This window comes from Saccopteryx leptura, chromosome 5 (genome assembly GCF_036850995.1).
Source record: "Saccopteryx leptura isolate mSacLep1 chromosome 5, mSacLep1_pri_phased_curated, whole genome shotgun sequence".
NCBI lineage: Eukaryota > Metazoa > Chordata > Mammalia > Chiroptera > Emballonuridae > Saccopteryx > Saccopteryx leptura.
In genome coordinates this window covers 162,347,178-162,375,044 of record NC_089507.1, presented here as the reverse complement: position 1 = coordinate 162,375,044, position 27,867 = coordinate 162,347,178, and the positions used below count along the sequence as shown (strand labels likewise).

Sequence of the window (27,867 nt, the reverse complement as noted above, 5' to 3'; positions counted from 1 at the left end):
TAAAACTAGAGAAGGAGCCAAAAAACAGACTTCAGATTTGGAATCAGCAATGCAGAAATATATAGAAAAAGTTGTACAACCTCATGCAACAAAAATGAAAAAAAAATTGTTCCCCAATGTTATCGGTCTGTTCAGATTGTTTTATTTCTTTCTGATTCAGTCTTGATAGGCTGTATGTTTCTAGGAATTTTATCTATTTCTTTCAGTTCATCCATTAGTTGACACATTGTTCATAGTAATGTCTTATGATCCTAGTATTTTTTTGTGTTATCAGCTGTAATGTCTTCTCTTTCATTCAGGATTATATTTCTTTGAGTCCTTTCTTTTTTAGAAAATTATTCTAACATTCTGGACATTTGGTTTAATTTTTTCTTAGTTTTGTTAGCTATTCTTTAATTGTTTTTCTGATTTCTATTTGTTTCCACTGCGAACTTTGGGCCAAGCTCAATAAGATACACTAGAAAAGAGGAACCATGCACAGAGTGAGCCTGCGCAGCCTGCAGTGGCTGCGTGAATATCAGACAGCGTAGCTTCAGAATGATCACCTTCCCATCAGGGGAAAGGTCATCTCCCCACCCCGGGGGACAGAAGGTTCCTGCATAATGATAAATAGGTCAATTTATCAACAAGACCATAGTACTGATGTGCATGTACCATGTAAGCAACTGAGCTTCAAAAACAAACAAACAAAAGAACGCAAGAAAACTTTAAAATTCATGAAGCAAATGCTGACACAGACAACTAGAGAAACAGGGAGATGCACACTGACTGTTGGAGATTTCAAGGCTTCTTTCTCAAAACTGGGTATTATTTTCTTTCTTTCTTCTCCTTCCCTGGCTTGAGCCAGACAAGGGAAGAGAAACCGGGTGTGCTAATTCATATTTCTCCCCATTCAACTCTGACTGCGGTTTCATTTCCACATTTCCCACAGTCTTCTCTGAAGAGGGTCCTGGAGGGGCAGGAGGAACTCGAGGCTTAATTTGGTTCAGGATCCTGGGCAGTGAGTGGCCTGGGTGTACCGGCTAAGCTTTTCAGCCCTTAGGTTCCTCCTTTGCAGAGAGATGGTGTCTCGCTCCTGTTTAATACCCTCACTCGTAGTCCATTTAGAGCAGGGGTCCCCAAACTACAGCCTGCGGGCCACATGCGGCCCCCTGAGGCCATTTATCCGACCCCTGCTGCACTTCCGGAAGGGGCATCTCTTTCATTGGTGGTCAGTGAGAGGAGCATAGTTACCATTGAAATACTGGTCAGCTTGTTGATTTAAATTTATTTGTTCTTTATTTTAAATATGTATTTGTTCCCATTTTGTTTTCTTACTTTAAAATAAGATATGTGCAGTGTGCATAAGGATTTGTTCATAGTTTTTTTATAGTCTGGCCCCCTGTGTAAAGAGTTTGGGGACCTTAATTTAGAGGAATGTCCTTTGTGCACTTGAAAAAAATGTGTATTCCACTGTTGTTGGATGGAGTGTTCTAATCTGTACCCAGTTTGTCCCATCTTTTTCTTTATTTAACTTCTGATGAGTTGCTCTATGCATTAGTCAAAATGGCATTATTAGGCCTAGCCATTATCAGCTGTTTGCTCCCTTGCTTTTGACAATGTCTTTAGGCATAAATTGCTTTACAGTCTGATATAAATGAATTTGATTTCCTTTGCAGGGGTGCTTTTTTGGGGACCCATCTTTGAGGTTTCCTCTGACTCAAGAAGTACCCTTTGTACTAGTCTTTTTCCTGATTCTGTCTGGTAAACTTGCTGATCTAGGGTTTCTCTTGTCGCTCTTATGTAGTTAACAGTTGTTGGGCAGATAAAATATGTTATGCTCACTTTATTAAAGATGGTGCTGCCCACGTTGAAGCCTGTCACCCAGGTGATATTAATGTGTGTTGGGGGTGGAATGTGGGCAGGTAGAATCCTTTAGCCTGGGAGCTTGGTGGACAATCTGGGTCCCAGTATTCTAGGCTGTTGTCCCTGGGACACAATCTCTGCACTGTGGGTAGAGAGGGACTAGGGTGCCGCTGGCTGGGCTCACCTGGTTAGTCCTGCACTCAGAGTGGAGGGGGTGAGAATGGCTGTCAGCCTGCCTCTATGGATAAGGTGCCATATTCCTGATGGGTAACTGAGGGGAGAGGGAGCCCCATCACCTGCCCACACCTGCCCACAGTGTTTTCTTCAAGCTGAGCTGAAGGTTTGTTGGGGAGTGAGGGAGGAATTCATGGCTTATGTGCCACACAGAATCCCATTTGCTTACTACGATTTAGTAGATTAAAAAAATTAATATTTCTTCATTTGTTATATGACCTAAGGGCAAAGTTTAGAGACTTTAATTAAAAAAATTCACCAGTTATGGCTGTTCTACCAGTACTGTCTGAAGGTTCCCCACGATGCTGTGTGGAGTGCAAACCCTGGTGGTGGATTCAGATTAAATGTGAACCACCGTGCTGGTCTCCTCATCGTCCTTCCAGCGGAGTGCTGGGATTTTGTACAGTTTAGTTTTCCCTTTGTTCCTTAGTGGAAGTAAATGTCACATTAGTAAATGGGGGGAACCTTGGTGTCACTGCCATTGTCTTCCAGATTGCTGTCTGTGTCTGGAGTCCTTGCCTTTCTACCAAGTGCACTAGAGGACAGGAGAATGCCATGTTTCCTTAGATTTCCAAATAGTCATTTATGGTCTTTCATTGGGCTGAAACAACTTTAATTCTAATGTACAAGTGATATGTCTTTGTGATAAACAATATTCAAAAACAATGGCACTCTGCTGTTTATTCACCACTTAAGCTTTGAGAATTTCATTGCTAGACTTTGAGACATAACACCATCCATGAGCGACTGTTCCAATTTGAAGCAGAGTTTATTTTCTCTGACTCATGTCAGAGTCAAAGTGCTGAGTGTCATCCCGGCCCTGAAAGAAGGACAAGAGTGGGTTTAGAGAGTCACAGGGAAACTCGTCCACTTCATCATCCACTTCAGTGTCGGGCCAGCACAGCCCAGGACGGTTCCCAGTCAGATCCGCAGCACAGCTGAGCATGATCACCCTGGGGGGTTTCCTTCACGACCCAGCCTTTCTCCCTTCACCCCTCTGAACAGTTTAGAAGGTGCCAACAAGGTGAGGTGGATCTGTGACCTGGCCTTTCCAGCCTGGGCTGTGACCACAATGTTAAGCCAAGAGTAAGACATAGTCAGGAGGATGTGGGACAGGAAAGGTTTGTGGGAGAGGCAGGATCCAGGCTTTCCTGTGTGAAATTGAGTGTTCAATCATTATTCAGGCAGTCCATTTCTTGAAAATAGCGGGGTTATGAGAATCAGAAAGTTGTTTTCTGCTGTAACATGCTGAGATACACATTAATCTTGTTTTTTGTCTTTTGTTAAATTTTACTTATAGCCTTTACCATTCATTAGAAAGCACTTAAGAACATTTTTCCCCCTGGAGGGATTGGAGTAAAACAAGAAAAGCTGTCAAACTAAAACTAAAAGTGCCTGACCAGGCGGTGGCACAGTGGATAGAGCGTCAGAATGGGATGCGGAAGACGCATCCCAGGTTCGAGACCCCAAGGTCGCCAGCTTGAGCGTGGGCTCATCTGGTTGGAGCAAAAATTCACCAGCTTGGACCCAAGGTTGCTGGCTCAAGCAAGGGATTACTCAGTCTTTTGAAGGCCTATGGTCAAGGCACATATGAGAAAGCAATCAATGAACAACTAAGGTGTCGCAACGAAAAAGTAATGTTTGATGCTTCTCATCTCTCCGTTCCTGACTGTCTGTCCATGTCTATCGCTCACTCTGACTCTCTCTCTGTGTCTGTAAAAAAATAAAGTAAATAATTTAAAAACAAAAGGAAGAAACGGAGATAAGAACAGAAACTGAAAAACCAAATGAAATTCCCGCAAATAGGGCAAGTGAGTGGCAGCAGCCCCCGAAGCCTCTCTGACTCCTGTTCAGAGCAGCCTCTTCTACCCTGGCGTCATGGAAGGGCCCAGCATCAGGGGTGTCCAAGCACTCGTTTAGGTTATGGAAGGAGGGGACTGGCAGGTCTTGGCAGAGGAGTAGGAAGGAAGCAGAAAGTGTGAAGACCCTGGCATAGAAGCGGGGGAGAAGCACACCTGCCTCCTGGCTTCTTGCCTTCTTGGCTGTTGGTGCCAAGTGGTAAACAGAGCTGCTGTCCATCACTGTCTGTAACTCTGCATCACTCTGATGGCCACAGGGACTGAAACATGGGAGAAGAGGGCCCCGTGGGATATCTCTCTCTCACACCAGACTGCTCAAGCCCAAGTCCCTGGTCAAGTTTCTCTGTGTGGTCTTCTGTGATGACCCCTGTGTGCTATCACAGGTTTATCACTGTAACCAAGACTTGTGGGCAAGTGGCCATGGCTCACCATTCAGACTGGTGGGCGATAGGGGGACTTGTTCTCATGGGGCTCGGCCCAGATATTGTCATATGATATAAGTCCTTGGGGGGCATCAGACTGCAATAACCTAACACGTCCCCATCCTGTTCTCTGTAGAGACAGGGCTCAGAGGGGTAAGGGTTTCCCCCAAAGCCATAGATCTAGAGAGTGGCAGAATCACCCCCACACTCCTTTCCTGACTGCATCTCACATGTTCATGGCGGACAGCAGCACTGGTGTGCTAATGTGACAGTCTGTTCTGAAGCTCTTGGAACAAACAAGTGTCACCGTGCTAAGAAAAGGGGACAAAATGCCAGACACCGTGATGCCCGCCAAGGCAGGTGTGTCCTGTGTATTTAAATGCATGAAAGCTTGTTGTTGTTGTTTTAGTGTTTAATGGATAATGCCCTGCAGTAATTTTCAGATAAAACTATTTATTGTTTTTTCAATTAACTTTATTGGGGGACTGTTGGTCAAATAAGTTTGTAAATAATGATATATATGTTTGCTTACTTATAATTTGCATTGGATGTGGGGGGGGGACAGGCTGTAAGCAGCAGGATTCTTACAGCCTAAGGCTCAGTTTTAACACAGGCTTTCCCACCTTTTTTGATGTAAGGTGGTGCACTCTACAATGAAGAATCCCATTATGACTCAGATAAATATCTTTATCAGAGACTTTCTTGTTTGTATATTGGATTAAATGTTTTCATTTCTATACTATAAAGTGTGGCAGACCAAAAGCTTGCTAGTGCTCAATTCCTGAGATTAGCATTAGAGAGGAAGCAGAGAGAGGAGAGCAGAGAAAGGCCACGTGGAGGAGAGGAGAGGCAGCCAAGATGTTGGAGTGCTGAAGGAGAAGCCAGTTTGTACAGAGAGAAAGAGATGGGGAACAAGGTGAATAAGGCTAGTGAGCTAGAAACCTTTGATTCTAGGAAACATGGATAAGTCAGTAGCTTTGTGAGCACTGAATAAGTGGGTTTTGGAGCCCAGTGTGTGTTTTTACTTGCCTGCCAGGTGCAAGCTAGGATTAAAGCTAGTGGCCCACCAGTTCTTGGCTCCGTTGTTTCATTACCATCTGTTGGAATCTAATACGAACCTGCATGGGCCAGGAAGCTGTGATATAAGTTTGATTGTACAGGTATATGGTACATCGTCTGTTCATTGCATCATGTGCCCACCACCCAGAGTCAGGTCATCTGAGATGAGAAGCATCAATCATCAGATTTTTGTTGTGACACCTTAGTTGTTTATTAATTGCTTGTTCATATGTGCCTCGACTGTGGGCCTTAAGCAGACCGAGTAACCCCTTGCTCGAGCCAGCGACCTTGGGTCCAAGCTGGTGAGCTTTTACTCAAACCAGATGAGCCCACACTCAAACTGGCGACCTCAGGCTCTTGAACCTGGGTCCTCCTCATCCCAGTCCAACGCTCTATCCACTGTGCCATCACATGGTCAGGCTCCCCCTTCACTCTTTACTGAGGCCTCTGTGGTCCACGGGGGCAGCTGTGAGGTTGGGGTGGGACAGCCGTATTCTGGTAAATTTGCACGAATGCAGAAGGGATAGCTTTTGGGTGGTTGTGAGGATTGATCATGAGGAGACCGGAGAAAGGGTGGAGGAGAGGACAGAGATGTTGTGTGAGATTCCTGGTCACAGTGGACTTCATGGGTGTGTGACTCCTAGGGCTGCACAGGGCTCTGTGCTTGAATGGGACCCTACTTTGTTTAATGTACTGTAATATCATCTTAAAATTCTTCATGATTATTGAACATAGGTTTTGGCATTTTCCTTTGTGCCAGATCTTGTGAATTACATAGCTAATCCCAAACTGTGTCTAAATTGGAAGTGAAAAAACTCACTTAGTGTCCTTCAGGTTCCCCACGTTATTCACACCAATAACTGGTCCAATCGTGCAGTCATTACCACCATCATTTCAAAGCTAGCTGCTTCTGTCCATGGGTACTTACCCTACTGTCCACTGCTTCCTGCCGCATTTGGTCCTCCTAGTAGCCACCCTCAAGCTTAAGAACTGACTAATCAAATTTCTCTATATAGTGGACCAAAATATATAATAAAAATAAAACCTCAATAATGTAATGGTGATGCAACAGACAATTAGAACATCTTGTCAACTGTGACCACTGAGACAGCCTGCCTCTCACCTGGAAACAATCTCGAGAGCCTGTTGATCCACCTCCTGGTAAATCTCAGATAAGCTGCCTGTCTGGCCTGCGGTGAGAAGCAATAGAAAGGGCAGAGGGAAAGGTGCCTGTTGACTTGTCGGTCATGCCGACTTTCAAGCTTGCAAGAGCCCTATGGAAATAACCAGAGAAGCTGTGTGGTCACTGGAAGTCTTTTCTCCAGCCTTCTCTTCCTCTTTCCCCCTGGCTTCCAGTGGTTTCAACCCCTTTGGCCTCACACCTGACTCTTGTTAATGTCCAAATTGCTAACTGGAGACCCTTTTGAAAGACGAAAAGTAAAGTCATATTATATAATCACTAGCAAGCACCGCAAAGATATACCAAGTCCTAGGTCCACCTAACTTCTCCCAGAAACCCCTGAAGTCTCCCATAGAACCAGGAACATGACCAGACACGGTGGCTGGCTTTCTGCTCAAGACTAAGGACATTCCCCAGGTTCAAAACCGAGGTTGCTGGCTTGAGCCCATATTCACTGGCTTGAGCAAGGGGTCACTGGTTTGGCTGTAGCCCCCAGGTCAGGATGCATATAAGAAAGCAATGAATGAGCAACTAAAGTGCTACAATTATGAGTTGATACTTCTCATCTCTCTCCCTTCCTGTCAGTCTGTAAGTGTCCGTCCCCCTCTTTCTCACTAAAAAAAAAAAAAAAAAAAAAAAAAAAAAAAAAAAAAAGGAATTTGATTATTAATAACGGCTTCTTAGATCCACCATATAACCCAAAACACCGACTATACCTTTGGAAATTTCACTGCGAGAGCGGGCCCATGGAGGAAAAAGGGTTCAACTTAATAAAACTGAAGCAGCCAGCAGGTTATGGGGCAATATTTCTGTCTCTTTAAAGTCGAACATTCCCCATGGGCCCACCCTCTCTGAGTTTCCTGGCTCAGTGGTTTTGGAGGCTCAAGCACTTTCTTTTCACTCACAGTTAAAGCATAAGCACCAGCTCAGAGGACTACTTTGGAGAAAACCTGAGAGCTCCTCATCTCCTTCAATAGAAGGTGAGCTTGGCTGAGAGGGGCCTTGAGGACAGAGCTGTGAGGGCAGGAGGTCCAGGGAGTGAGCAGGGGAGGGTCTGGTCTGGGAAGGGACCAGGACTGACCCGCAGCTGAGCAGAGAGATGCTGTCAGAGTGGCCATTGCAGAAGGCTGGGAGGGAAGTAAGGAGCGTTATTAGCACAATGCTATATGTCTCATGTGTATTTGTTTACTTTTAAATTTTTCTTGATTTTAGAAAGAAGGGTAGGGAGAGAGAGAAAGAGATATAGAGAGATAGAGAGGAGAATGATTGATTTGTTGTTCCACTTATTTGTGCATTCATTGGTTGATTCTTGTATGTTCCTGACCTGGGATCAAACCTGCAACCTTGGCATATATGAGCAATGCTCTAACCAACAGGCCCCCCAGCCAGGGCACATCTAATACTTAACAGGACACATGTGTGCTGACTGGTGCATCTCATGCATTTGCTGTTGTTACAGGGATGCCTGATAATCCTTCCTTGTTCCTTGATAGGATATTAGTGTCCCCACAGCAGGAAATTAATGTCCCCAAGGCAGGTTTTTTTCAGCTCAAAGACAATTTAGAGATTTCCTAGTCTAAAACCCTCTTCTGATTGAAGAAGAAGCCGGATCCCAGGGGGAGCAGGGACTCTCCAGGGGATACCCTCATCTCTGATGACAGAGGACATCTTGAATGTGGTTTGTGGAATCCTTTCCATGATTTAGCAGAGAGAGGCTGTGACCCCAGTAGTGTGATGTATGAGGTGGGGAGGGGTGCCCTGGGGGAGGACTGGCCATTCTGGAGAAACAGTGCATGAGAAACCCTCCTGGGAACTCCCTGGGTACAGGCGTCCTGCCAGTTCTCCACTCAGCAAGAGTGTGGACCCCTTCCCTGCCCTCCCTCGATCTACCTCTGATTTGATGGGATTTTAGAATCACAGGCCTGAGAAGACACCAGGAAGAGGCTCCGTGTGCAGTGGTTAAGAGGGGACGTGCTGGTCAGACAGACTTGTAATTGGATTTCTGCTCTGCCCGGTACCTGTTAGCACTGTGACTTTGGGCAAGTGTCTCAGCATTTCCAGAATACATCAATGTCCTCATTTAAAAAGTGACAATATTATTTTTGAATCTTAAGAACTAAGGTTTTTTTTTTTAATTTTTATTTATTAAATGAAATTTAACAGGGTGACATCGATCAATAAGAATACATAGCTTTTAGGTGAACAGCTCTATAGTTTTTGAACTGTTGATTGTCTTGTGTGCCCATCACCCAAAGACAAATCATTCTCTGTCACCATCTATTTGTCTTATGTGTGATATTTTTATGTAACCACACTTACTATCGATAGTACTTTTCCCCATTTTATTTCAAATCTTAGAAATATCTTCCCTAACACCAGCTTACAAAGAGATTAACCATGTTTGTTTTATTATTTATATGGATTTGATTTTACACGTAAACTTCTCATCCACATGGCAGCTGAGTGGCTTGAGGTGCCATCTTACTTTTCTACGTGGTTCCATGGTTAACCCACAGTCGCTCTAGTAGCCATCATTATCCTTATGGATGTGAGATGCTGCCCTCGGAATCTGTAACAAAATGCAATTGAAGTGATTATAAGTGCATATATTATAATTTGATTAACTTGGTCTATTCTAGAATTTTCAGTTTTCATTTCTCTGATCTCTCCATTCGTGAGCCAATATTGTTCTTCTGTAATTACAGAAACTATGATGTGTGACTGCTGGTGGACCTAGTCCAACCTCTTTGTATTTTTTCTTGATGGTGCCGGATAATTTTCCGTTTTCTTCATCTAAATGATCTTTGTAACCCATTGTTTTAACATTATGACCCACTATTTAACTTTCTAATCTACTATTTATCATCTGCAGGGAAAAAAAGAATGATGGCAGAAAAAACATTTAATTTAAGTTATATAAAGTCATGTTAGGAAAGTATCCATTGATTTCAATCTTATAAGATACTTTCAACATGAGTCAGTGTTGAATTCTGGCAATAGTCTTTTCTGAATGTAGATAATTTTCTTCCTCATCTATTAATGTGGGATGTGTTGTGACAACAAATTTTCTCATTTTGAACCATCCTAGTATATCTAAAAAAAGTCACATTTAATCATGGTGTATTACATTATTTGATGTTCCATAAATTATTAAGGATTTTTGTATTAATATTTCCAAATCAGACATGTCTATAGCTTTATTTATTGGTGAACTCTTTGTTAGTTTCTGAGTCCAATTTTGTACTTGATTCATAGAGATAATTTTAAGTTTCTATTCTTTCTTATATGAGCAGGATAAGCTTAAGTGGTTCTCAGATGGTCAGATGTTTAAAGGTTAGATCAATGTCCTCCCCTTTGAAAATACCTACATCTTGTGCTCCTTTGTGGGAAAACACTACTTTATTATTTCTTCCACAGTAACTGAGCTGTGTCATCTCTGCTCTCACTGGGGTCGATGTCAAAGACTATTGCACATTTTCAAGGAGGAAAGAATGATAAAAAGAGGTTTAGGAATGGTGCCCTCTTACATTAGTTGACCATTTCCCCCTCTCCTTTCCTTCCTTAAGCTCTTGTGGGCACCTACACCCCAGAGCCTCTTGACAGGAACATGGCTGGCCATCAGGAGAAAACTCTGAGGATTGTCCTGCTGGGAAAACAGGGAATAGAAAAAGTGCGACAGCAAACAGCATCCTTAGGAGAAGTGAATTTGATTCTAGGATTGCTGCCCAAGCTGTTACCAAGAAGTGTCAGGCAGCTATGCAGAACTGGAAAGGGAGGAACCTTTTTGTGGTGGACACCAAAGGGCTCTTCAACACTAAGGAGACACTGATGAATACCTGTGAAAAAATCAGCCAGTGTGTCCTCTTCTTCCGCCCTGGGCATCACGCCATCCTCCTGGTTGTCCAGCTGGGCCACTTCACAGAAGAAGAGTACAAAACAATTGCATTGATTAAACGCATCTTTGGGAAGGCAGCCATGAAGTACATGATCATCTTGTTCATGCGCAAAGATAATTTGGGGAAGGGTCGGAGCCTGAGTCATTTTATAGAAGAGGCTGACGTGGACCTAAGAAACATCATCCAGGAGTGTGGGAACCACTGCTGTCCCTTTAATAACAGTCAATTGCAAACAAGGCTGAGAGGGAAGGTCAAGTGCAGGAGCTGCTGGAGCTGATAGAGAAGATGGTGCAGGAGAACGGGGGGACTCACTTCTCTGACGCTGTCTACAGTGGCATAATGGAGAAGCTGAGACATCAGGCAGAGGCCTTGGAGATAATCTAAGCTGATGAATTAGCAAAGGAAATTAAACTAGTAAAAGGGCTAAATATATCAGAGCAAGAAAAGGAGGAAAAAATAAAATCTCTAAAGAAGAAATATGATGAACGCATTAAAAATATATATAAAGAAGCTGGAAGAAATATATTTAAAGAACTGTTAAGTGGTCTTTGCACTATACTTTATAATATATGGGATGCATTTGGGAAATAAGGTAAACTTTATTTTTTCTTCTTAATTTACTACAATTTGTTAATATGGTAGGTTGTATTTTCAGAAGACGACATAGCACTATCCTCTAACCTACCTATTCTTCCTGTAATCTGAGATTTTTACTCTTTCTGAGGAGTTTGTATCCCCTGCCTTTACATTCGATGAGCTTTGTGACTGTTTTCCATAAATAGCGGGTGGTTGTGGTTTCTGAGGTGGGATTAGGGACAAGTCCTCCTTGTTCTCTTGGGGCGCTTGCCCGTGGAACTTGGCCACCATGTTGTGAGGAAGCCCACGTGGCCCGTGGAGGGGCCCCATGAAGAGGACTTGGAGTCTCTGGCCCACTCCCCCCGCTGCTCTTTCATCAGCCAGCAGAGCCTACATGGCCGCCATGCACTGGAGGCAACTCGGACATGGGTTCTCCCCCTGCCAACTGAGCCCTGCAGATGGAGCCTCAGAGAACAAGGAGGAGCCACCCATGTCGTCCTGGCCTACGCCCAGATTCCTGTGAAAATAAATGCTTGTTGTTTTCACTATGAAGCTTTGGGGTTGTTTGTTACACAGTGATAGCTAACCTGAAGCATCTTCCCTACTCATTCCCCACCCATCCCCACAATGCCAGCACACTTAAGAAGTTACAATATTGACATACTCTGCAAATAATATATCACTGAGTTCACAGACTCGAGTTAGGAAGATTCAGATAAGAACTCCTGCACACGCCTAGCGTTAGCGCCACTGCTGATGCACATGGTTTCAGTCCGTGTCTCTGAGCGCTGTGTTAGGGAAGCAGCCGGCTTCTCCAGCAAGATGCTGTGCGGTCCTTGGAGGCCTGGAAGTCGCTAAATTCTCTTACTTTTTTTCTCTCTTTTCTTTTTTAAGGCACCATCCTAACTTAAAATGGCCCTGAGTATAACTTAAAACTCTCTTCTGTGCCAGATATTTTTCATTTGCCTCTTCAGATCCAGCTTTATCATCCATCACCTTAGCTCTTTGTCCCAGGGGGTGATGTATGTGGATCTCATTGTTAACATACTCACGGGGTTTGACACTTGGGTTGTGTTATTCAAAAAAAGATGTGGTTGTCACATGTGAGTTTTATTTACTTGCAGCAAGGTAAAGAAACAGGATTCATATTTAAGCTCTGTGTCTTCTACAGGAGGCCTAGACCTTGTTTATACACAGTATTTGGTCAATTACGTGTTGATGTCTTTGTTTTTGAGTTAGCCTTACTTACCAAGGACAACTTCTTGTCAACCTCAGTCTTTTTTATAGCTGGTCTGCAAAATACTGTGTTATATTTTAACATTTAGCAAGACTAGCATTTAGATAGAATCTTGTAGAGCTAGAGGCCCATTTCAGATCTGACAACATCAGTGGGATCTCTGGCTGTCTCACTTCTGCTTGGCTTCTGCCAATGGGTATTCCAAGCAGGAGATCCCTTCAGACAGAAAAACAAGGTCCAGTGTCTGTTCTCCCGCCCCTCTCTCAGTAAGGTCACCTACGACAAGCTGCAACCCTAAGCTGAACATCACACCTTGTCTACCCAACTCTCCATCTGGATTCCAGTTCTCATCCACCTCCTGGGGTTAGGGAGCAATTTCCTCACTGTTACCAGCAGTGTCCCTTGTCATTTCCATGTCCTGTATGCACAGCTTGTAGGAGGCCCCTGCACTTGACTTTCCCCCAAGTCCCTGATTAAGTGGCCATCCCTGCTGCTATAATTCTCATGGATATATTTAAGTGATACCCATTTTCTTTGATACTAATTATGTGCCCAGTATTTCCCTGGATAAGCCCATGACCATTTCTAGATGTGTGTGTGTGTGTCTGTGTATCGTTAGTGGGCATAATTGGTTTCATTGTTGAAAGAACAGGGGCAGCCAGCACGCAATGAAGTCACCCACCTGTGAATAATACACTGACCTCTTGATTCTCAGGAAGAGAACCGGTAATGCCAAAGGAGCCCCAAAAAGTACTGGGAAGAGAGGAAGGACTTCAGAGAAGAGAGATGACCTTGAATCAGCATGAGTTTAAAAGAGCAGTCTCTCTCATCTGCTTATAAACAAATATAAAAAAATAAATATCTAAGTGAGAGGGTTTGAGGCAGGGGTCAGAAAACTATTTGGCTGAGAGAGCCAAAAAATTTGGTGTTGTCCTGGACAACAGCTGTGATTGGCTCCAGCCACCTGCAACCATGAACATGAGCGGTAGGAAATGAATGGATATTAATACTTGAGAATGTTTTATATTTTTAACATTATATTTTTTTTATTAAAGATTTGTCTGTGAGCCAGATGCAGCCAATCAAAAGAGCCACATATGGCTAACGAGCCATAGATTCTTGACCTCTGGTTTGGGAATTTGGTTATGTCTTTCAGGCATGTGGCACGAAAAGGTCAGAGAGGAGATGGTAACACTTATTCTGTGACACTGAGGAAGTTTTGGAACCTAATTTTCCTGGATGATTCTACATCGGTGAACAAAGCTGTAGCTACTAAGTTTACCCTGGACATTCAGCAGCCGAGGGAGACTTGGGGGTACAATGAGAACCAGAAAATTGGCTCAGCGACTTCGGGGACCACTTAGGGTGGTTGTCCTAGGAGACAAGCAAGAAGAGAACTGGAATGTCGGTTTCAGAAGTTGGAAAAGAAACACATGTCCCAGGTGATGCATTGAGCCTCTGACTCTGCTCGCAGAAGCCACATCACTGTCCTGTCCTAGCATGTATGATGTGGTCAGTGAGCTAGGGAGCCTGGGACACTGCCTCCTGCTCCTGATGTCCCACCCCTAAAGCTGCAGCTTCCCAAAGCGAATGCTTCCCCCAATCAGTCATCACTTCACGCAGTGAAACATTCTGTGCTCCCTGAGACTTGAGCACAGTGCACAGCAGCCTCAATCAGCCTCCCCAGGCTCAGGACAGTGACCACCCACACGGACACTCAGATGCTCCCAAAAGAGCAGACTCCGTGCCTTTCCCTGCCATCTTGTGCTCCCACACCTGTGATGGGTCAGCCTCCCTCACACCTGTCCTATTCCTGCCTGTGCCACACTGTCCACTCAAAATTCCAGCCCTTCACATCAGCCACCTGGGTACTGCAGGAAACTGCGTTCTCTCCTGTTAACTCCCCACAAGGTGAGTCATGGGAGAGGCGGGCTGAATACCTTGTCTCTGGCCAGAGGACTTAGATGACAGCTGGCCTGGTCCTCAATGCAAAGATGCTCCTGTCTCTGCAGGAACTCTCCTCCCTCATCCACATGCCTCCAGTAATGTTCACCCCGCCCCTGGGCCTTATGTGATTAGTTGTTTTGTGTGTAAAAATTAACACACGCCCCTGAGGAACACCAGATGTGTGAGTGTGTCTGTGTGTCATTAGTGGGCATAATTGGTTTCATTTTTAAAAGAAAAGAATTAAAGATGTGATTTCAGGAACTTTACAGATTACTCATTATTGTTCTTATATTCAGTAGAAATTTTATCTTCATTTAATTCAGTAAAAATCATAGCATTTTTAAAAGAAAATTAGTATCCAAGAACATAAAACTTGCTTTAAACATTTGCAAATGGATGAAATTTTATGTTTAAAGTTTTCAAAAAGTTTTTTTATTATATTTCAAAACAAACAGTATCTTTTAAAATAATGTGCTCTTTAATAAATGAAGTGCTGCTAAGGTTTAAACACTTCACAGCATCCGAGGCATTGACTGACATCAGGCGCCACGTGTATAGAGGAGGTCTGGTGACTCACAGTCTATATCACAGTGATAGTTACTGGTCCATCACTGTCCTCCAGGACTCTTGCATTCCGGACCAATGTTCTGTCCAGGAATTAGCATTAATTTTCTGAGCACATTTAACGGTAAGCTATACACCAAACTGCACAAGCTACAGAGTAAGCACTAAAAAAACTTGCTTTTCTGAGCAATTCAAAAAAATAACAGAATTATCCATTTGACAAACAACTGAATATAAAATAAAATCCACACTAATATTTTGTCTAGGACTCTTTTTAAGCAATTCTATTTGGCCACAGTTGTGCAACGTGTCTGAGTTTCCATGTGCTGTATAAGAGCCCCTCTAAAATCCTCTACTCTTTCCTCTGACTGCTCGGGCCCACACGCTGGTCCTGTCACTAGGCGGTACAGCCCATTGGTGTAGTGGGCACCCCTCTTCTCCATCATCAGACCCTAAATCACACCCATTAGCTCCCCCACTTGGTCAGCCCGCTCACTCCCTCTTGCCCGGTTGTTAAAGACACACACTCGCTCCCCACACGCTGCCACCAGCGTGCGTAGGGCTTTGTTGTCTGAGTCTTGGATTTACTCCATCAGGGAGCCTCCAGCCAGGTCTCCTTGTGGGTGAAGAGGACAATTGTGTGTCCCAGGGCATCCTCTCCAAAGAGCTCCCTCACCCTCTGCGCAGCCTGCTGGTCCTGGCTGGTGAATCGGCCCAGCTGCGTCACCAGGAGTAGCATGTGGGGTCCTGGCGCCGAGAGCAGGTAGCACCTGTGCACCTCTTTGTGCAGGGCATCAGAGTGGCCGGACCCAGAAAACATGTCTGGCGTGTCAATCAGGACCAGGTCTCTGTTGCCCCAGCTGCCCGGACTGGCGCTGTAGGTCTCAGTGTAGGGCTGGGACGCAAATGCTCCTTTCCTTGGGACGCTGTTCCCGGTGGGACTTTTCCTGGTTCCTGTTCTGCCCACCAGGATGATCCTCAGCTCTGACCCTGTCCGGGCTGATTCTTCATACAGAGCCCTGTTAAGAACAAAAGCGATTACTCTACTGATCATGCCGATGGAATGTTTTTAGTGATCAGCGGTTATCCTCACTCATGGAAAAGATATTCTCGCGATAGTTTGCATTTGGGAAATAGAAGCTAAGTTTATGGCCAAATAAAAGAAGTTAATCACGGTTTTAAACATCTGGATTTCTCTAGACTGCAGCGTATTACCACATTGGATCCTAGAAAACATACTGGCGCGGGGGGTGGTGTGCGGGGGGTAGGAGAGGGACTTAAAAACGGGTGTCATCATGCCAGGCCTGCCTGAATCACTCCACCCGACCCTCTGGAAGACCGGATTTCTGGGAACTGGAGGTGCGGAGCCAAGACTATGGGTTGCACCCCTAGGTCAGTTCAGCACCGGGACTGTGTTCCAAGGCCAGGGAGCGCTCCCCTTATTGGCTGGGTAGGGGTGTGGTCGTAACAGCCAATATAATGGCTGGACCAGTGATATATTGTAACGGGCAGTATAAAACGATTCTTTCTTATGAATAAATAGCTAATAGCTTGCATTCTGCTTAGAGAGGATAGCGTGACCTTTATATCAAATAGGCACAGATTATGGCAAATTAAGCACGCACACTAAAAGTCACTTTCTTACCTGAGTAACTGCTTTCATTTTGGTCCATCGCTGCTCCTGAGGGACAGAGAGACCGGAGACCTAGAAAATAGCAACAACAACCTATTAATTTTTAGTTCTGAACCATGCAAGACCCTTATATGCCGAGAGCATGTTCACAGCCATGCCTTCTTTGTTTACACATAGCTGGCCAGGTGCATGGAAAGAGGCAGACTCCCTGTGTTTTACAGAGAAATTGAGGTCTCTTGGGGGGTCAGGCAGCATGGTCCAAACTGACAAGGCACAGAACACCCATGGCCACAGGTTAAAGCCCCAATTTTTCCTGTTGAGCGCGATTTATTGGCATTAGACTAAGAAAACTCTCTCTGCCAGTAATGTGTAAACTAAATCGCATAAAGTTTACAGTTCCCAGAAGCTGGCTTTACGTAAGCCCAAGGAAGTCTAAACCATTTCCCTTAAAATAGGGCAAATTTACTCTTTACAAAACTGGAGGGGGTGGAGGACACAGCCTGGAAACTAGAAATCAATAGGGCAGAACTTTTCCAGAAGGTGGGCTTACCTGATTTATTGATAAAAGACACAGACGGCTCGGCATTCAAACTGGTGACCTCCCAGCTCAGCGCCAAAAGCAAAACAGAAACCCAGGTCAGTCTTCTTCCTCTGTTCCCTCCACCGAGCTTCCCCGCCACAGAAAGCCCCACCGTGTGTCAGTCTGACATTCCCACTTATGCCACATAAGCAAAATAACGAAGTTCACGTGGGAGGTGTAATCAGGAGTGATTTGCTGTCCTGTGGACCCAGTGTCGTTTCTTGTCAATAGAGAAAATGACTTCAGCTGGACAGGGAAGCCAGGCAGGCCCCTGGGGAAGCTGGTCTATTCAGCTCCTTCCCACTGGGGCTGTGTCCTTGCCAGCACACGTGTGCCTAAATGCCAAGGCGCCCTGAGAAGGAAGTCAACGTCATCACTAGCAGCCAGTATTCTGAAAGCAGTCACATGGGGGAGGAGGGAAGGCATGGGTCAGGGGACACCTCTGATAGGGGACAGCACAGAGAGAGACAGAAGGGGAGCCTGACAGAAGCTGTGCTGTCCCAGTCAGACGGAGAGTGATAGTCATCAACCCTCACAGCAATGTGAAATGGCTCACTCTTGGCTTCCCTGGGAGCCCTGTCTCGCTTTCCTGTCCAGCCTGTCATTCCAGGGAACTCACCTCTTGGAGATGACGATTCGATGGTGTCTACAGTAATAGCTGGGAATGTCTACACTCAAGACAATCAAATCAAAGAGTCAAGGGGAGATCCTTCAAATGTTCTTGTTCCTTGTTTATCTGATGGTCATTGTAGCAGGGGAGAGAGAATAGGGGACTTAGATTGCCTTCAGATTCACAGACCAGCAGTGACACGTGTTGCTCTCTCTACTCAACCTTCCATGAGGAGTAATCGCAGGGTCCTGACCTCACTACCAGAGAGACCTGGATGTGTGTGAACACCACTCTGTCACACACTGTATAACTTTGTCTTGAATTCTTCTGGTCCTTCACTGGGCAGTCCCTTCAGTGTGCTTAAAGTGCAACACAACATAGTCAACTCTTGCTTAGTATCAGTAATCTGTCCCTAAAAATACAGCTTTCTGTGTCAAAGTACTAACAGGGACCTATTTCCTAAGTTTGATATGTAAAAGAAATATAGTGCAATCTATGTCAAACTAAAGCTCATCAATTTTCTGCATCATATATAAAATTCACAAAGCAGCTCTTGAACTTTTTTAAAAACTTAAAACATTGCTTTCCTGAATACCAAAAAATATTTTTGGTTTAAATAAAATAACCTGTTTGGATGGCAGTATCATAAGGAAAGAGATCAGTGTTGGTACAGCATGGTGACTGTAGTTGTAGCACCGTATGTTGTGTGTACTTGAAATTCGCTAAGACAGGAGGTGTTAAGGGTTCTCACACACACAAATAAGGTAACTATGTGAGGTGATGGGTGTGTGAATCAACTTGACGGTGATGCTCATGTCACAAGGTATGTGTATATCAAACCATCACAATGTACACTCGAAATATATAGCTTTATTTGTCAATCGCCTCAATAAAGCTGGAGGGGAAAGTAAAAAATAAATGAATGAATGAATGAATGAATGAATAGGCAACAAGTGAAGCTGGTGAGGAACCAGAACATCATTGGTGAGAGTGTTAAATATAGAGCGTTCTGGGAAATGTCTGGCATTTTCTATGTCCCTTATCAGAGGATTAATCATGTCTTTCTGGAGTGACGTCACGGAAATGGCGCCGTGAGCAGCGCGTCCGACAGATCTCCCCAAAATCACAACAAATTTATCAACTAGAAACAGGAAAATTTATCCTCGGAGCATTCCGGAGTTCCACACAAACTGAAAGCGAAAGGACTGTTATCACTTGAATCTGAGAGACGAGGGTGTGGAGGAAGCTACCGCAGGGACGTTCATTCAAGCCGCGAGGGAGTGTGCCTGTGGTGAGTCAACCCACACTCGGGAGCCGCGAGCAGCAGCCGCGAGCAGCCGCCGCGAGCAGCCGCCGCAAGCAGCCGCCGCGAGCAGCCACAGGCGCGCGCCCGGTTCGGTTGCAGAGCGAGTACCGCCCACACTCCGGAGCGGCGAGTAGCCGCTGGCACGCGCCCGGTCCAGTTGCAGACCGAGCACCGCTAACGTTCCCAGCGGCCCGCGCACTGCGAGTGAGAGTCGCCAGCCACCGGTGCCCGGAGCACCCCATTCGCGCGTGTACCCTGGGCATTCCACGTGCCCAGAGTGCCCTGCTTGCCCGCACACCCAGGGTGCCCCATCATCCTGCGCCCGGTGCGCCCCAGCCGCCAGCAGCGGGGGGAGCAGGAGAGGCCCCAGGGCGGTATTCCCTACTTGGGAGATTCTCTCCGTGGGCGGGGCACCTCACCCAGCCATTCAAGCTAACAATCAAGCGTTGGGGGAGGGGCGCGTGCAGGCAGCCTGAAATACCTTCGGGAGCACAGCTGCGACCCAATCACTGAAATTAGCTTAACCCGTGAAATCTGCGCACCCTCGGTTCTAATTGATAAGATCTCTCTCAGTTCAGCGACCCAAGACAAGAGGCGTGATATTTTTTAGTGCCTCTCGCTAAAGGGGCAGGGGCAACTTCTGATTGATAGAGCCTCCATATTCAGGGATAAACGCTAACAAGAAGGACTTGGCAGATAATAAGATCTATACTACACTAGTCGCAAGCAGAGACTAGTGCCTCTTCTTCCCATCCAAAACAGGCTACAAAGTGTGGAAAGCCTGGGTTGAGAGGTCCAACTGAATGCTAGGCGCTGAACAGTCACCTTGACAACAATTGACTCCCACCCCCACCTGATTACACTGGAGGCCCTGACTGCCAGAGCCTTTCCCAAAGCCTTGCACTGAGTGGGGATAGAGTGGGGATTTCCCAGCTCTTTGAGCCTCTTACTCCCCAGGCAGAAGCAGTTGCAGCCTTATAGCTGGATCACCAGGCTGCTAATTCAGGAAGGGGGGACTAGGAGAGAGAATCCAGGAAAGCAAACTCTCTCATCGTTGGACCCTGCAAACACCAACAAGCCTTGACTATCAGCAAGACTAAAGCCAATTATATGACATTGCCATAGAATCCCATCAACTGCAAATCCCTACCTAAGTGTGACACAGGGGCAGAGCCTGGGGTAGAGTCACCGACCAGGAAGAGGGAGAGAAAAGAAAAAGGAAGAAGTTAACCTCTCAAAATCAAGAAAAATCCACAGACTTTACAACTTGTTCCACTAATTTTTTTGTTGTTGTTGTTTGTTTCTTCTATCTTATTGCCTTTATTTCCTCCACCTCGGTCCTTCTATTCTCTGCCCATCTTATGCTTCCTTTTTCTTGAACTACACTACCCATAAGTGTTACATTTTATTTCTCTTCTTCATCCTCACCCTCTTTTAAGGTTATACTCCAAAACACTTAACTCTCACTCTCTCCTCTTTTGTTTTTTTTTGTTTTGCTTTATCTTGTTTTTTTCTCTTCCTTTTTTATTTCTTCCTTCGTTTTTCTCTTTTTCTTATTTTTTCCTTTCTATTCGTTTTTTCTTTTCTCGTTTTACTTTCCTCCCATTTAATCCTCAATCACGAACAAATTAGTTAATTTGGGACTCAAGGCTTTTTTTGGCTTTATTTTTCTTTTTCGATTTTGTTTTTGTTTTTTTTCTTGTTTGGTTATTTTTGTGGCATTTTGGGTCCTCCCAACCCAAGGTCTCCATTGTATTTAGTCTTCGCTCCACTTAATACAACAGATTTTTACTTATTATTTTTATTTTTTTCTTCTTTATTATTCCTTTTTTTGTCCTTTTTTCTGGTTCCCTCTTATCCCTGTCATTATATCTCTTAGTTGACCATCACTCACAAGCAAATCATCTTATGCTTGTCTAAGATTTTCTTCCTTTTTTTTTTTTTTTTGCATTTAGTAGGTCCCTACTCCCCTTTTTTTGCCCCTTGAACTCTTCACCCCAAATCAGGCCCTCCATTATAGGCACGATATTTCCCTGAGGAGGGGAGAGGAGGGAAAGAGAAGAAAGAAAAAAAGGGGGAAATAATAAATTATTACTGTTTTTTTTTGTGGGGTGTTTTACCTTTTTTTTTTTTTTTTTTTTTTTTTTTACTTTTTACTCTTTATTAATTCTAATTAGTGCTATCAACAAGACCACCTTCAGATGCCAATAAGAAAGAGGAAATCGAATATTATGGATACAAAAGAAAGAGAGGTAACACAAATAGATGTGGAAAAATCTATGGAGAAAAGACTTAACATATTGGAAGCCTTGGAGCTAAAGGACAGAGAATTTAAAATAGAAATCTTAAAAATACTCAGAGATATACAAGAAAACACAGAAAGGCAATATAGGGAGATCAGAAAACAACTCAATGAACACAAAGAATATATGTCCAAGGAAATTGAAACTATAAAAACAAATCAAACAGAAATGAAAAACTCAATTCACGAGCTGAAAAACGAGGTAACAAGCTTAGCTAGCAGAACAGCCCAGATTGAAGATAGGATTAGTGAAATAGAAGACAAACAACTTGAGGCACAACAGAGAGAAGAAGAAAGAGACTCAAAAATAATAAAAAACGAGAAAGCCCTACAGGAATTGTCTGACTCCATCAGAAAGAATAACATAAGAATAATAGGTATATCAGAGGGAGAAGAGAAAAAAATGGAATGGAGAATATACTCAAACAAATAATAGACGAGAACTTCCCAAGCCTGTGGAAAGAACTAAAGCCTCAAATTCAAGAAGCAAACAGAACACCGAGTTTTCTTAACCCCAACAAACCCACTCCAAGGCACATCATAATAAAGATGACACAAACCAATGACAAAGAAAAAATTCTCAAGGCAGCCAGGGAAAAGAAGAGTACAACATATAAAGGAAGGCCTATTAGATTATCATCAGATTTCTCAGCAGAAACTCTACAAGCTAGAAGAGAGTGGACCCCAATATTTAAAGCCCTGAAAGAGAGGAACTTTCAGCCAAGAATACTATACCCATCAAAGCTATCCTTCAAGTAAGAAGGAGATATAAAAACATTCACAAATACAGAAAAGATGAGAGAATTTATCAACAGAAAGCCCCCACTCCAGGAAATACTAAAGGGGGTTTTCCAACCAGATTCAAAGAACAAAAGAAAACAACAGCACAAGTAACAGCTCCACCAAGAACACAATAAAACCAAACTTAAACTGTGACAACAAAGGAAAAAAAGGGGGGAGAGGATGGAGATTAACAGTAGCAAAGGACGATGAAGTGCAGAAATACTTATAAGATAGGGTACTACAATGAATATGGTAGGTACCCTTTTCATTACTTAATGGTAACCACCCTAGAAAAAATCACCACAAAAACACTTGACTTAAAAAAGGTAGCAGCAGAGGAAAGAAGTATGGAACACAAACAAACAAAAACAAATGATAGAAAAACAAAAGAGAAGAATCAAACTAGATACAAAACTAACAGAAAGCAATTTTTAAAATGGCAGTAGGGAACCCACAAGTGTCAATAATTACACTAAATGTAAATGGATTAAACTTACCAATAAAAAGACACAGAGTAGCAGAATGGATTAAAAAAGAAAATCCAACTATATGCTGCCTACAAGAAACACATCTAAGCAACAAGGATAAAAACAAATTCAAAGTGAAAGGCTGGAAAACAATACTCCAAGCAAACAACACCCAAAAAAAAGCAGGTGTAGCAATACTCATATCTGATAATGCTGACTACAAGACAGAAAAAGTACTCAGAGACAAAAATGGTCATTTCATAATGATTAAGGGGACACTGAATCAAGAAGACATAACAATCCTTAATATATATGCACCAAACCAAGGAGCACCAAAATATATAAGACAGCTACTTATTGACCTTAAAACAAAAACTAACAAAAATACAATCATACTTGGAGACCTCAATACTCCGCTGACGGCTCTAGATCAGTCATCCAAACAGAGAATCAATAAAGAGATAGTGGCCTTAAACGAAATACTAGAACACCTGGATATGATAGACATCTACAGGACACTTCATCCCAAAGCGACAGAGTATACATTTTTCTCTAGTGTACATGGAACATTCTCAAGAATTGACCATATGTTGGGCCACAAAGACAATATCAGCAAATTTAGAAAAATTGAAATTATACCAAGCATATTTTCTGATCATAAAGCCTTGAAACTAGAATTCAACTGCAAAAAAGAGGGGGAAAAACCCACAAAAATGTGGAAACTAAACAACATACTTCTAAAAAATGAATGGGTCAAAGAAGAAATAAGCGCAGAGATCAAAAGATATATACAGACAAATGAAAATGAAAATACGACATATCAGAATCTCTGGGATGCAGCAAAAGCAGTAATAAGAGGAAAGTTCATATCACTTCAGGCCTATATGAACAAACAAGAGAGAGCCGAAGTAAACCACTTAACTTCACACCTTAAGGAACTAGAAAAAGAAGAACAAAGACAACCCAAAACCAGCCGAAGAAAGGAGATAATAAAAATCAGAGCAGAAATAAATGAAATAGAGAACAGAAAAACTATAGAAAAAATCAATAAAACAAGGAGCTGGTTCTTTGAAAAGATCAACAAAATTGACAAACCCTTGGCAAGACTCACCAAGGAAAAAAGGCACAGGACTCAAATAAATAAAATCCAAAATGAAAGAGGAGAGATCACCACAGACATCATAGATATACAAAGAATTATTGTAGAATACTATGAAAAATTATATGCCACCAAATACAACAATCTAGAAGAAATGGATAAATTCCTAGAACAATACAACCTTCCTAGACTGAGTCATGAAGAAGCAGAAAGCCTTAACAGACCAATCAGCAGGGAGGAAATAGAAAAAACTATTAAAAACCTCCCCAAAAATAAAAGTCCAGGCCCAGACGGTTATACTAGTGAATTCTATCAAACATTCAAAGAAAACTTGGTTCCTATTCTACTCAAAGTCTTCCAAAAAATTGAAGAAGAAGCAATACTTCCAAACACATTTTATGAGGCCAACATAACCCTCATACCAAAACCTGGCAAGGATGGCACAAAGAAAGAAAACTACAGACCAATATCTCTAATGAATACAGATGCTAAAATTCTAAACAAAATACTGGCAAACCGAATACAACAACATATTAAAAAAATAATACATCATGATCAAGTGGGATTCATCCCAGAATCTCAAGGATGGTTCAACATACGCAAAACGGTTAACGTAATACACCATATCAACAAAACAAAGAACAAAAACCACATGATCTTATCAATAGATGCAGAAAAGGCTTTTGATATAATACAACACAATTTTATGTTTAAGACTCTCAACAAAATGGGTATAGAAGGAAAATATCTCAACATGATAAAGGCCATATATGATAAACCATCAGCCAACATCATTTTAAACGGCATAAAACTGAGGACTTTCTACCTTAAATCAGGAACAAGACAGGGTTGTCCACTCTCTCCACTCTTATTTAACGTGGTGCTAGAAGTTCTGGCCAGAGCAATCAGACAAGACAAAGAAATAAAAGGCATCCATATCGGAAAAGAAGAAGTAAAGGTATCACTTTTTGCTGATGATATGATCCTATACATCGAAAACCCGAAGGACTCCACAAAAAGATTATTAGAAACAATAAACCAATACAGTAAGGTTGCAGGATACAAAATTAACATACAGAAGTCCATAGCCTTTCTCTATGCCAACAATGAAATATTAGAAAACGAACTCAAAAAAATAATCCCCTTCACGATTGCAACAAAAAAAATAAAATACCTAGGAATAAACATAACAAAGAATGTAAAGGACCTATATAATGAAAATTACAAAGCATTGTTAAGGGAAATCGAAAAAGATACAATGAGATGGAAAAATATTCCTTGTTCTTGGATAGGAAGAATAAATATAATCAAAATGGCCATATTACCCAAAGCAATATACAAATTTAATGCAATTCCCATCAAAATCCCTATGAGATTTTTTAAAGAAATGGAACAAAAAATCATCAGATTTATATGGAACTATAAAAAACCCCAAATAGCCAAAACAATCCTAAGAAAAAAGAATGAAGCTGGGGGCATTACAATACCTGACTTTGAACTATATTATAGGGCCACGATAATCAAAACAGCATGGTATTGGCAGAAAAATAGACACTCAGACCAATGGAACAGAATAGAAAGCCCAGAAATAAAACCACATATATATGGTCAAATAATCTTTGATAAAGGGGCCAACAACACACAATGGAGAAAAGAAAGCCTCTTCAACAAATGGTGTTGGGAAAACTGGAAAGCCACATGCAAAAGAATGAAACTCGACTACAGCCTGTCCCCGTGTACTAAAATTAATTCAAAATGGATCAAAGACCTAAATATAAGACCTGAAACAATAAAGTACATAGAAGAAGACATAGGTACTAAACTCATGGACCTGGGTTTTAAAGAACATTTTATGAACTTGACTCCAATGGCAAGAGAAGTGAAGGCAAAGATAAATGAATGGGACTACATCAGAATAAAAAGTTTTTGCTCAGCAAGAGAAACTGATATAAAAATAAACAGACAGCCAACTAAATGGGAAATGATATTTTCAAACAACAGCTCAGATAAGGGCCTAATATCCAAAATTTACAAAGAACTCATAAAACTCAACAACAAACAAACAAACAATCCAATAAAAAAATGGGAAGAGGACATGAATAGACACTTCTCCCAGGAAGAGATACAAATGGCCAACAGATATATGAAAAGATGCTCAGCTTCATTAGTTATTAGGGAAATGCAAATCAAAACTACAATGAGATACCACCTCACCCCTGTTAGATTAGCTATTATCAACAAGACGGGTAATAGCAAATGTTGGAGAGGCTGTGGAGAAAAAGGAACCCTCATTCACTGTTGGTGGGACTGTAAAGTAGTACAACCATTATGGAGGAAAGTATGGTGGTTCCTCAAAAAACTGCAAATAGAACTACCTTATGACCCAGCAATCCCTCTACTGGGTATATACCCCAAAACCTCAGAAACATTGATATGTAAAGACACATGTAGCCCCTTGTTCATTGCAGCACTGTTCACATTGGCCAAGACATGGAAACAACCAAAAAGCCCTTCAATAGAAGACTGGATAAAGAAGATGTGGCACATATACACTATGGAATACTACTCAGCCATAAGAAATGATGACATCAGATCATTTACAGCAAAATGGTGGGATCTTGATAACATTATAAGGAGTGAAATAAGTAAATCAGTAAAAAACAAGAACTACATGATTCCATACATTGGTGGAACATAAAAATGAGACTAAGAGACATGGACAAGAGTGTGGTGGTTACCAGGGATGGGGGGAGGGAGGACAGGGGGAGAGTTAGGGGGAGGGGGAGGGGCACAGAGAACTAGATAGAGGGTGGCGAAGGACATTCTGACTTTGGGCGAGGGGTATGCAACATAATTTAATGACAAAATAACCTAAACATGTTTTCTTTGAATATATGTACCCTGATTTATTAATGTCATCCCATTACCATTAATAAAAATTTATTTTAAAAAAAAATCATGTCTTTCTGCACACAGAACACATACATTTCTTGCCAGCTTTATTCCTGAGAATCTAACTTTTGTGTTGTTATTCTAAATTAGAATTTTTCCTTTCACCCTGTTTTCTAAAGGGTTTTTATTTTGCATTAAGAAATAAATAAATTTTGATAAATTAATTTTACAACTGGCTAATTTACTTATTTCAGTATTTCTAAAAAAAATAGTGGGTTTTTTTTTTTTCATTATCTTGGGGCTTGTAGGTTTATCACAGACTCAGTTGCAAGCAAAGATATTTTATCCTTATTTCCAAAAATATACCTTTCATTGCTTTTTCTTGTATCTGAGGTGTACATTTTAGAAAATGCCTTTTAAGGTGGATTGAAATAATTCCATGAATTGTTTTTCTCTTAACCTATTAATATTGTCATTTGTGTTAGAGAGTTTCCCAATACAGGTGAGATGTCTGTGTAAGGATGTGAAAGGTTGGCCTCCAAGGGATGCGGGCTATTGAGACGGAGGTAAGTATGTATGATGTTTATCAGGGAGTCCTCTCAGAATTGACACTTAGGAAGAAACCCAGGACTGGGCAGAGGACAGTTAAACTGCGACACTGTCTCAATAAATGCCCATCCTCAGGAAGAGTTAAGTTTGGATGGATATTCAGAATGAAGGTGAGTGGGCTAGGCTTTATAATTTCATGTACCAGTCATTGGGTGTCAATTTCCCCTGGCAAGGACACTTGATACTTGACCTACATAAAACATCTCTCCTCAGCAGAAGGCAATTTCTAATTTCTGGACAGGGCTGATAGCTCCAGCAGCTGGAGGAATAGGACCTTTTGTTTTTGTATCCTTCCTTTAGGTTTGGAGACTCAAACATTGCTTCTCTTGCCTCCTGAATAGAAGTCCCAACAGAGTGTTAAAGACCCCCTGATGGAATTTCTCCCTGCCAGGTGTCTCCTCCTGTCCTTTCTGAACACTGGCCTGTGCCCATTAGAGGAACACTGTCTCTGTATCTTATCTCTTCTAGTGATGTGAGGACAGCATTAGGGGAGGGTAAGATAGAAGATGGAGGGAGGGAGGAAGGAGCAGGCATGGCTGAGTGAGAGGGCCGTTTCAGATTCCCCTATGGAATTTACAAGTCATTGCATTCTTATGGTTCAAGGCTATGCTGGGAAATGGCTCAAGCCAAAAAAAGTAAATGGCATACCTTTTGAGAATCCACATTAAGATGTATTTGACAACTGTTCTGTGTAAAATATTTATTTATAAAGCAGAAACGTTGAATAGAATCTTCTGTGATGATGGTAGTTTTCAATATCTACATTG

At 42.5% G+C, this 27,867-nt stretch overlaps 2 protein-coding genes and 3 pseudogenes across 3 annotated transcripts in view; 2 read left to right on the top strand and 3 right to left on the bottom strand.

The window, feature by feature from the left end:
• LOC136406420 (GTPase IMAP family member 9-like) overlaps window positions 1-27,867 on the bottom strand; it is a 421,274-nt pseudogene that overhangs the window by 183,834 nt on the left and 209,573 nt on the right.
• Window positions 1-27,867, top strand: part of LOC136406411 (GTPase IMAP family member 8-like) — a 90,615-nt gene that overhangs the window by 16,190 nt on the left and 46,558 nt on the right. The window lies entirely within an intron of this gene.
• LOC136406404 (GTPase IMAP family member 7-like) overlaps window positions 1-27,867 on the bottom strand; it is a 243,511-nt gene that overhangs the window by 183,522 nt on the left and 32,122 nt on the right. The gene's annotated exons all lie outside the window — the stretch shown is intronic.
• LOC136405592 (GTPase IMAP family member 7-like) lies at window positions 10,175-11,611 on the top strand (annotated as a pseudogene).
• Window positions 14,738-19,190, bottom strand: LOC136405638 (GTPase IMAP family member 2-like; annotated as a pseudogene).